General features: G+C 35.3%; 1 long non-coding RNA gene across 1 annotated transcript in view; it reads left to right on the top strand.

Annotated features, from left to right (window-relative positions):
• Nucleotides 1-99: 99 nt before the first annotated feature.
• LOC116624738 overlaps nt 100-9,164 on the top strand; it is a 121,385-nt gene continuing 112,320 nt past the window's right edge. The window contains exon 1 of the long non-coding RNA XR_004297946.1: nt 100-162. This is a non-coding gene — a long non-coding RNA (uncharacterized LOC116624738). The remainder of the gene's footprint in view (nt 163-9,164) is intronic.

The raw sequence follows: 9,164 nt of genomic DNA, 5'->3' as shown, positions 1-9,164 counted from the left end.
CGTTCCCAGAGGGCTGCGCGGTAGGCGCATAACATTTAAGACTACATTTCCCATAAAACTTTGAGACCGCAGGAAGTAATTTTAGAAGCGTTTCCTCCTCAATTAGTGAGGTGAGACGTCACAATTGGATCTGACCTTTGGAAACTTTCCCTGAATCCCCAGGTAATGTGGATTAGACTTTAACTTTATGGCATGACAACATGTTGCAAAGCATGGTTCTCGATTGGATCCTAGTTGGAAAAAAACAACAGTTGCAAGAGACTACAATTGGAGAAACGAATATAGACTAGATATTAGAAATACAAAAGAGAATTACCATTACTTTGGTTAGTGTGATTAATATTTGGAGGATGGAGGAAATTGTTCTTATTTTTAAAGATACATACAGAAATATCATATGGAATTTGAGGGGCAGGACAGATGACCATAGGGGAAGGAGAAAAAAAAGAAGGGAGAGGGGGCAGACCACAGGAGACTCTTGAGTGTGGAGAGCAGATTGGGAGTTGCTGAGGGGAGGGCGAGGTGGGCTGGAGATGGCCTGGATGGGTGATGGGTGTTAGGGAGGGCGCTTGATGTGATGAGCACTGGGTGTTGTGTGTGTGTGGGAGGGGGGTGGGTGTGGGTGGGTGATGAGTTACTAGATTCTACTCCTCAAACCGGTATTGCACTATATGTTGACTGAAATTTAAATAAAAACTTAAAACATTAAAAAAAAAGAAATATTCGATTATTAAATCATATATAATTTACTTTCTAAAATTCAGCATAACAATTAGAAAAAGAAAATATGGCTAAGTTAAGAATTGTTAAAAACTGTAATACGTATATGATGTTCATTTTACTAGTATTCTGAATGTTTGACTTTATTTTTAATACATAGTAAAAATGGGAGCAACTGGTGGTGGTGGTGGTGGTGGGAAGAGGGTTAGGAAGAGTTTACTGCCCTTCCAGAAGTATACCTTTTAAAATCAAGTTTCCTGGGTACACACAAGTATCTCTTGTGAATACTGCTTGTGCAATATAACAAATACTAGAAAATGGAGCAAGCATTAACATAAGAGTCATATCTTGGCAGGGTTTATCTGGGGAGTAGAGGTGGGGTAAGTTAGCTGCTCAAAATTACACAAGTAATATATGAAAATACATATAACCCAAAATAAGAAAATTATTATTATCAGTTTTGCAGTTCCACAAGTAAATTTTCTTTCAAAATTAATGCATGCACACCTCAGACGTTTTTAACAAATTTGAGACCTAAGGACACGAAAAGAAATTTCCGGTAGGCTTTTTAAGAGTAGTTTTAGGCTTATAAAATAATTGAGCAGAAAGTAGAGTTCCTATGTATCCCCTCTCATCACTCCACACACTGTACCCTCTATTATTAACATCTTACATTAGTGTAGTACATTTTCTACAATTAATGAATGATACAGTATTACTACCTAAAGTCCACAGTTGACATCAGCAGTCACTTTTTGTGTTGTACAGTTCTATGAGTTTTGCCAAATGAATAATGTCATCCACTTTAATACCCACTATTACATTATCATAGCAGTCTCATAGCCCTAAAACATAAAGAACAGTTTTACTGCCCTAAGAATCTGTACTGTGTCTACTCAACTTCTTCCCTCTGGATTTCCCCTCCTGAACTCCTGGCATCCATTTATCTTTTCATTGTCTCAGTAGTTTTGCCTTTTCCAGAATGTCATATAGTTAAAATCATATAGTAAGTAGTCTTTTTAGACTGGCTTCTTTCAGTTAGAGTATGCATTTAAGCTTTCTCCCTGTCTTTTTATGGCTTAATACCTCATTTCTTTTTTATTGCTGAATAAAATTCCATTATATGGATGAACACAGTTTGTTTATACACTCTTCTATTGAAAAGCATCTTGGTTGCTTTCAAGTGTTTACAATCACAAAATAAAATGTGTGTGTGTGTGTGTAGGCTTTTGTATGTAACATAAGATTTGAAATCAATTGAGTAAATAGCAAGGAGAGCAATTGTTGGATTGTATAGTGGAAACCGTGTTTAAATTTATAAGAAACTGCCAAACTGTCTTCCAAAAGTGAATGTATCATTTTGCATTCTTAACAACAATGACTGACAGGTTCCCTTGCTCCAAATCCTCACCAGCATTAGGTGTAGTTGGTGCATTGGATTTTGGCCATTCTCATAGGTGTGTAGTGGTATCTCATAATTTGCAATTCTGTAATAACATGTGATGCTGGGCTTCTTTTCATATGCCTATTTGTCATAAGTATATCTTATTTTGTGAGGTATCTGTTCAACTCTTTCATCCATTTTTTTATTGGGTTGTTCATTTTCTTATTGTTGAGTTTTAAGAGTTCTTGTTTATTTTAGATAAAACTCCTTTACTAGATATGATCTTTGCAATATTTTCTCTCAGTCTGTGGCTTATCTTTTCATTCTCCTGACATTCTTTCACATAGCAGAAGTTTTTAATTTTAATGATGCCAAACTGAACAATTTGTTCATTCATGGATTGTGCTTTGATGTTATCTAAAAATTCATAACCAAACTCAAAGTCACCTAGATCTTCTTTCATGTTATAATATAGAAGTTTTATATAAAGTTTTGCATTTTGTTTTTAGAATTATGATCCGGTTGAGTTGTTTGTGAGATGCGTAAGGTCTGTGTATGTGTGTGTATATATACACATACATAATGTATTTTGCATGTGGATGTCCAAATGTTCTATTGCCATTGTTGAAAAAACTATCTTTTCTTCATTGAATTATCTTTGCTCCATGGTCAAGAATCAGTTGACAATATTTGTGTGAGTCTATTTCCGGGCTCTATATGCTATTCCATTAATTTTTTGGTTGATTCTTTCTCCAACACCACACTGGTTTGATCACTGTAGCATTGTAGCAATTTTTGGCATTAGATAGTGTCAGTCTTCTGACTTAGTTCTTCAATATTGGGTTGACTATTCTGGACATTTTGCATTTCCATATAAATTTTAGAATCAATTTGATGGTATCTACAAAATAACTTTCTGTGATTTTGATTGAGACTGAGTGAATCTATTGATCAAATTAGTTGGAAATGACATCTTAACAATCTTGAGAATTATATTCATTAATATGGAATGTCTCCATCTATTTCATTCTTTGATTTATTTCATAGTTTTCCTCATATAGATTTTGTACATATTTTGTTAAATTTATTCCTAAGTATTTTGTTGTAAACAGTATGTGTGTTTTTGTTTTTTGTTTTGGGGGGGCGCTGTAGAAGGGCAGAGGGAGAGGGAAAGAGAGAATCTCAAGTGGAGCCCAACGTGGGGCTCAATCTCATGACCCTGAGCTGAAATCAAGAGTCGGACACTTAACTGACTGAGTCACCCAGGCACCCCTGTGTTTTTCATTTCAAATTCCAGTTGTGCATTGCTGGTTTAAGAAGATAATTGAGTTTTATGTAATAACAACTTCATCCTGCAATCTTTTTTTTTTTTTTTTTTTAAAAGATTTTATTTATTTATTTGACAGAGAGAGACATAGTGAGAGCAGGAACACAAGCAGGCGGAGTAGGAGAGGGAGAAGCAGGCTTCCCCGCAGTGCAGGGAGCCCGATATGGGACTCGATCCCAGGACCCTGGGATCATGACCTGAGCCGAAGGCAGACGCTTAACGACTGAGCCACCCAGGCGCCCCATCCTGCAATCTTGCTATATTCACTTTTTAGTTCCAGATGTTTCTTATTGGATGCAGAAAATAATAACATCTGTGAACAAAGATACTTTATTTCTTCCTTCCCAATTATATGCTATTTATTTATTTATTTATTTATTTATTCATTCTGATGCATGAGCTGGGATTTCCAGTACTATGTTGAGTAGGAGTAATGAAAGGGGACATCTTTCTCGTGTTCTTTATCTTGGGAAAAATAATTTAGTTTCAGCATTAAGTGGGAAGTTAGCTGCCAGTTTTCTTTCTTTTTTTTTTTTTTTAAAGATTTTATTTATTTATTTGAGAGAGAGAGAATGAGAGACAGAGAGCATGAGGTAGGAGGGTCAGAGGGAGAAGCAGACTCCCTGCCGAGCAGGGAGCCCGATGCGGGACTCAATCCCGGGACTCCAGGATCATGACCTGAGCCGAAGGCAGTTGCTTAACCAACTGAGCCACCCAGGCGCCCGGCTGCCAGTTTTCTATAGATGTTCTTTATTAAGTTGAGAAGTCCCCTCTATACCTTATTTCCTGAGAGAGTTTTTTGTGTGTGAATCCGTGTTGGATTTTGTCAAATGCATTTTATGTTTCTATTGATATGATTGTATGCTTTTTTCTTTTGGCCTGTTGATATCATTGATTTCATTAGTTGATTTTCAATATTGAAACAGCCTTGCATACCAGGGATAAATCCCACTTGGTTATGGTACATAATTGCTTTTATACATTTTTGGACTCAATTTGCTAGTATTTTGTTAAGGGGTAATGCATTTACATTCACATATTCTGTACTTTTTCTGAATTATAATGTCTGCCTGACTTTAGTTGGCTAATGTTGGCCTCAGAGAACAAGTTAGGAATTGTTTTCTCTTCTGTATTTTATGAATGAATTGTATAGAATTGGTATCATTTCCACCTTAATTTTTTGGTAGAATTCACCAGTGAAACCATATTGGCCTGGAGCATTTTTTGGAAAGATTATTAATTATTTATTAAATTTATTTAATAGATATTGGCCTATTAAGATTATATATATATCTTTGTGTGTTTAATGAATGCATCTCTTAAGAAATTGGTTCATTTTATCTAGGTTATCAAATTTTTAGGCATAAAGTTGTATATCATACACAAAATCTATGTTGGTGAGGTTTTTCTTTCAACATTAAATATTTCACTCCACTTTATTCTTGCTTAAATGGTTTCTGAAGAGAAGTCCAAAGTAATTCTTGTCCTGTTTCTCTATATCTAAGGTTTCACATCCACCATTACTACCACTGACTTCTTTCAAGATATTTTCTTTGCCTCTGATTTTCTGAAGTTTGAATATGGTATGCCTAGGTGTACATTCTCTGGAATGTTTCATAATTGATGTTTTCTGAGCTTTTCAGATCTATAGTGTCTGTTATTTAGAGAATTCTGCGCCATTATTACTTCAAATATTTGTGTTCTCTCTTGCTTCTACCTTTAATATCCTCATTATGTGTATGTTATACCTTTTGTAATTATTCCACAGTTCTTGTATATTTTATTCCATTATTTTTATTCATTAATGTCTTTACATTTAACTTCTGGAAGTTTCTGTTGACCTATGATCAACTTCACTGATTTGTCTAGTCTATTGAGCTCATCAACACATTCTTCATTTCTGTTACAGTATTTTTTATTTCTAACATTTTCTCTTGATTCATTCTTAGAGTTTCCATGTCTCTGCTTACCTTACCCATCTGTTCTTGCATGTTATCCATTTCTTCCATTAAAGTCATTAGTATATTAACCAAACTCAAAGTCTGATAATTCCAAAATCTCTGTCAATTTTGAGTCTGGTTCAGATGCTTACTTTGTTTCTTCAGAGCGTTTTTGCCTGTAATTTTTTAACAGTAAAAATATATGTAATTATTATTTTTATAGTAGGTGAAAGATGCTTAGGTGGATTGGTCTTTAGTGTAAGCTTTTATATTTATCTGGCTAAGAGTTAGCCTGTGTTTACTATTTGCTGTAGCTGTGATGTTAGAGGCTAAAATTTCCTCTACTGTCCTTGTTTTTGTCTCCCCTGTTGTCTTTGGTTATCCATACACTCCATAAATATGGTCTGAGGCTTTCAATTCTTTCAACTATAATCCCCTGCTATTATTCTGGAGCACTATTAATGTGGTGATAATGCATGGGAGGAGAGCAAGCCTTTTGCAGACCTATAATTAAGTTTTAGTCTTTTAGTGGGCCTGAATTATGTATTTTCCTTCTTTTGTCAAAATCTAAGGAGGGCTGGACTTGGGTGTTTCCTTCCCGAGACTGGTTGGGTTTCGGTAAAATCCTCTTATGTTAGGCTATGGTAAAATAATTTCCTTGAGGGCAGGCCTTGTTAAGGGGAAGAAAGCTCTTGTTAAGGGGAAGAAACCTAATTTTTTGAAAATAGTTAGTTTTCTTCTTCGCTTGTGGGAAGCACTACAGGATTTTTCTCTGATATTCATAGTAAAAAACTGGTGGGGTTATTTCAAGAAAAACTCTGTAAAGTGTAGGGACTTCCTTAAGAGTGTGCTCCTTCCACGTTTTAAGATCTAAACCTAGTCCACACAGAGACTTCAGAAATTCATCAATTATACTTTAAATATACTAACTTAAGCTATGGGCTTCTGTTCCTGGTTAAGTTGTAATTCTCTATAACTGCCTGTTTCTTCAGTTTCCAGGACAATAGTTTGTCTTATGATCTCAGATCTTTGATGAATAAGAAGAGTTGTTGGATTTCAGTTTGTTCAGCTTTATTCTTATTGTGAAGAAGCAAGTGATGACTGCCAAGCTCTTTACATGTCAGAAATCAGTTTATTTTTATTTATTGTGTTTTGAATTGCTGTTAAGTTATATGAACATATCATTTAAAGTTTAGTTAATCAGACTTTACAAATGATGCTCTGTGCTTACTTTACAAGTGTTAATGTAATTCTCAGGGTATCTTTTGTTAGCTTCCTGTGTTTTTAAAAAATAGTACAAAGTGTTTTATCATTTCTGATATTTTTGGTGTAGATAGCTCTGTGGTTGTTAGGAGGGGGGAAATGATTAAATACTTCGTCTTGTTTTATGCTAATGATAATGTCTTAGAATTAAGAATGATACCCTAGAACCAGCAAACAGAAAAATACCCGTGCAACAAAATGACAAAAGCAAAAATAAGGGATTCATCTTCAAATATAAGCTAAAACATGAATTGAGGCTGAAAGATTGGCTACTTGGTCTCCTTTAAGTAAATTTTAAAAGTTTTTTAACAGGTAACCACAAGAGACTAAAATGCCAAGAAATGGCCCCTACTTGTCTCAGAATTACATCTTGTATACTTTTTCTATATGATTAATTTGTAATTGGAAAAAAAGCTTTTTCATATTTTTTTGCTTAAACATTTAATAATGTTTGGATATATACACTCATGAAATAGAAAGGTCTGAATACAAGCTGTGTCACAATTTACATCATCAATAAAAGTATTAAACATAAAGAAAAATAAACTTGGAAACTATGACATTCCTGACTCAAATACAGATGTTTCTACTTTATATCAGATCAATTTTACTGAAATCTTTAATTAAAATACGTGCTTTAAAAACTATAGTAAATTATAGGAAAGAATATCCAATGGGAAAAGGACAGTATCTTCTACCTATGGTGTTGGAAAAACTGGTCTCTACATGCAAAAGAATGGAACTGGACCACTTTCTACACCATACCCAAAAATAAACTCAAAATGGACTAAAGACATAAATATAAGTCCTAAAACCATAAAAATCCTAGAGGAGAGCTTAAGCAATAATGTCATAGCAACATTTTTCTAGCTATGTTTCCTGATGGCTTCTGAAGTCAAGCCCTGATATTTATAACCTGAATATTAATTCATGTAAACATATTAGGTCACTGTAATATTAAGCTTTATTGATAACTACCACATGTACAACTGTAGGTTGGCTTTCCCTACAAATTTTGCACACTATCCAACCTGTTCTGCCTACATTGCTGCTCCCTGCACCTGCTCCAAGAGGTCTAATGCATGTTGGTGGTCAACATCTCAAACAGGAGGCTGCCCTGTAATCCTGTTGAGGATTTTTTACCCTTGTAGCTCTGCAGCCATGACAGGCTTTGTAATTGCTCCATTCTATCATCTTTCTGAAGCTGATCTTTCTGTCTTATCTGACACAACCATTGCAATTGATTTAAGGTCCCTTTGATCCGTGTGATCTCTGCAGCAGAGTGAAGGAAAATGATTCACAAACTGGAATGTAATGCAGAAGTGGGCTGAAGGAGCTACTGAATTTCAGAGTTTGATGAAACAGCTCTTTCAGGTTTTATTTGTGACCTCACTCTCTCTTGATAAAAGTCCCACATGTGATTTTCCTGGTAAAGGAATCCAGGATCCATGGTTATGGTGGATTCTGGGTGTATTCCTTTATTTTTTTTTTTTTAATTTTTTTTATTGTTATGTTAATCCCCATACATTACATCATTAGTTTTAGATATAGTGTTCCATGATTCATTGTTTGTGCATAACACCCAGTGCTCCATGCAGAACGTGCCCTCCTCAATACCCATCACCAGGCTAACCCATCCTCCCAACCCCCTCCCCTCTAGAACCCTCAGTTTGTTTTTCAGAGTCCATCGTCTCTCATGGTTCTTCTCCCCCTCCGATTTCCCCCCCTTCATTCTTCCCCTCCTGCTACATTCTTCTTCTTCTTTTTTTCTTTCTTAACATATATTGCATTATTTGTTTCAGAGGTACAGATCTGAGATTCAACAGTCCTGCACAATTCACAGCGCTTACCAGAACACATACCCTCCCCAGTGTCCATCACCCAGTCACCCCATCCCTCCCACCCCACCCCCCACTCCAGCAACCCTCAGTTTGTTTCCTGAGATTAAGAATTCCTCATATCAGTGAGGTCATATGATACATGTCTTTCTCTGTTTGACTTATTTCGCTCAGCATAATACCCTCCAGTTCCATCCACGTCGTTGCAAATGGCAAGATCTTAATGGGTGTATTCCTTTAAAAAGACCTGTGTTGTATGTAAGTGATGAATCACTGAATTCTATTTCAGAAATCAATATTGCACTATATGTTAACTAATTGAATTTATAAATCAGCCAATCAATCAATCAATCCATCAATAAGATGTGGAATCTGGATCCATCAGTGTACTCCATCATTTGCATTACTCTTCCCATAAGAAGACGGTTTTTGAGCATACATCTCCAATTATGTGTATTCATTTATTTGTAAGTTGCATGGCTACAATACTTTTCTATAATTTTATGTTATAAATATTACACAAATATAAATGCCTTAAAAGGAAGAGATAAAAAGGGCTAGCAAGATGGCAGAGTAGGAGACCTAAATTTCATCTGGCCCCAGGAATTCAGCTAGATAGTTATCAAACCATTCTGAACATCTATGAACTCAACAGATCAAAGAAAAGAATAGCAGCAACTCTATGAACAGAA

The sequence above is a fragment of the Phoca vitulina genome, unplaced genomic scaffold (assembly GCF_004348235.1).
Source record: "Phoca vitulina isolate PV1807 unplaced genomic scaffold, GSC_HSeal_1.0 scaffold70, whole genome shotgun sequence".
In the NCBI taxonomy this organism is placed as follows: domain Eukaryota; kingdom Metazoa; phylum Chordata; class Mammalia; order Carnivora; family Phocidae; genus Phoca; species Phoca vitulina.
The sequence above is the reverse complement of the archived record's forward strand: the minus strand, read 5'-3'. Positions and strand labels throughout refer to the sequence as shown.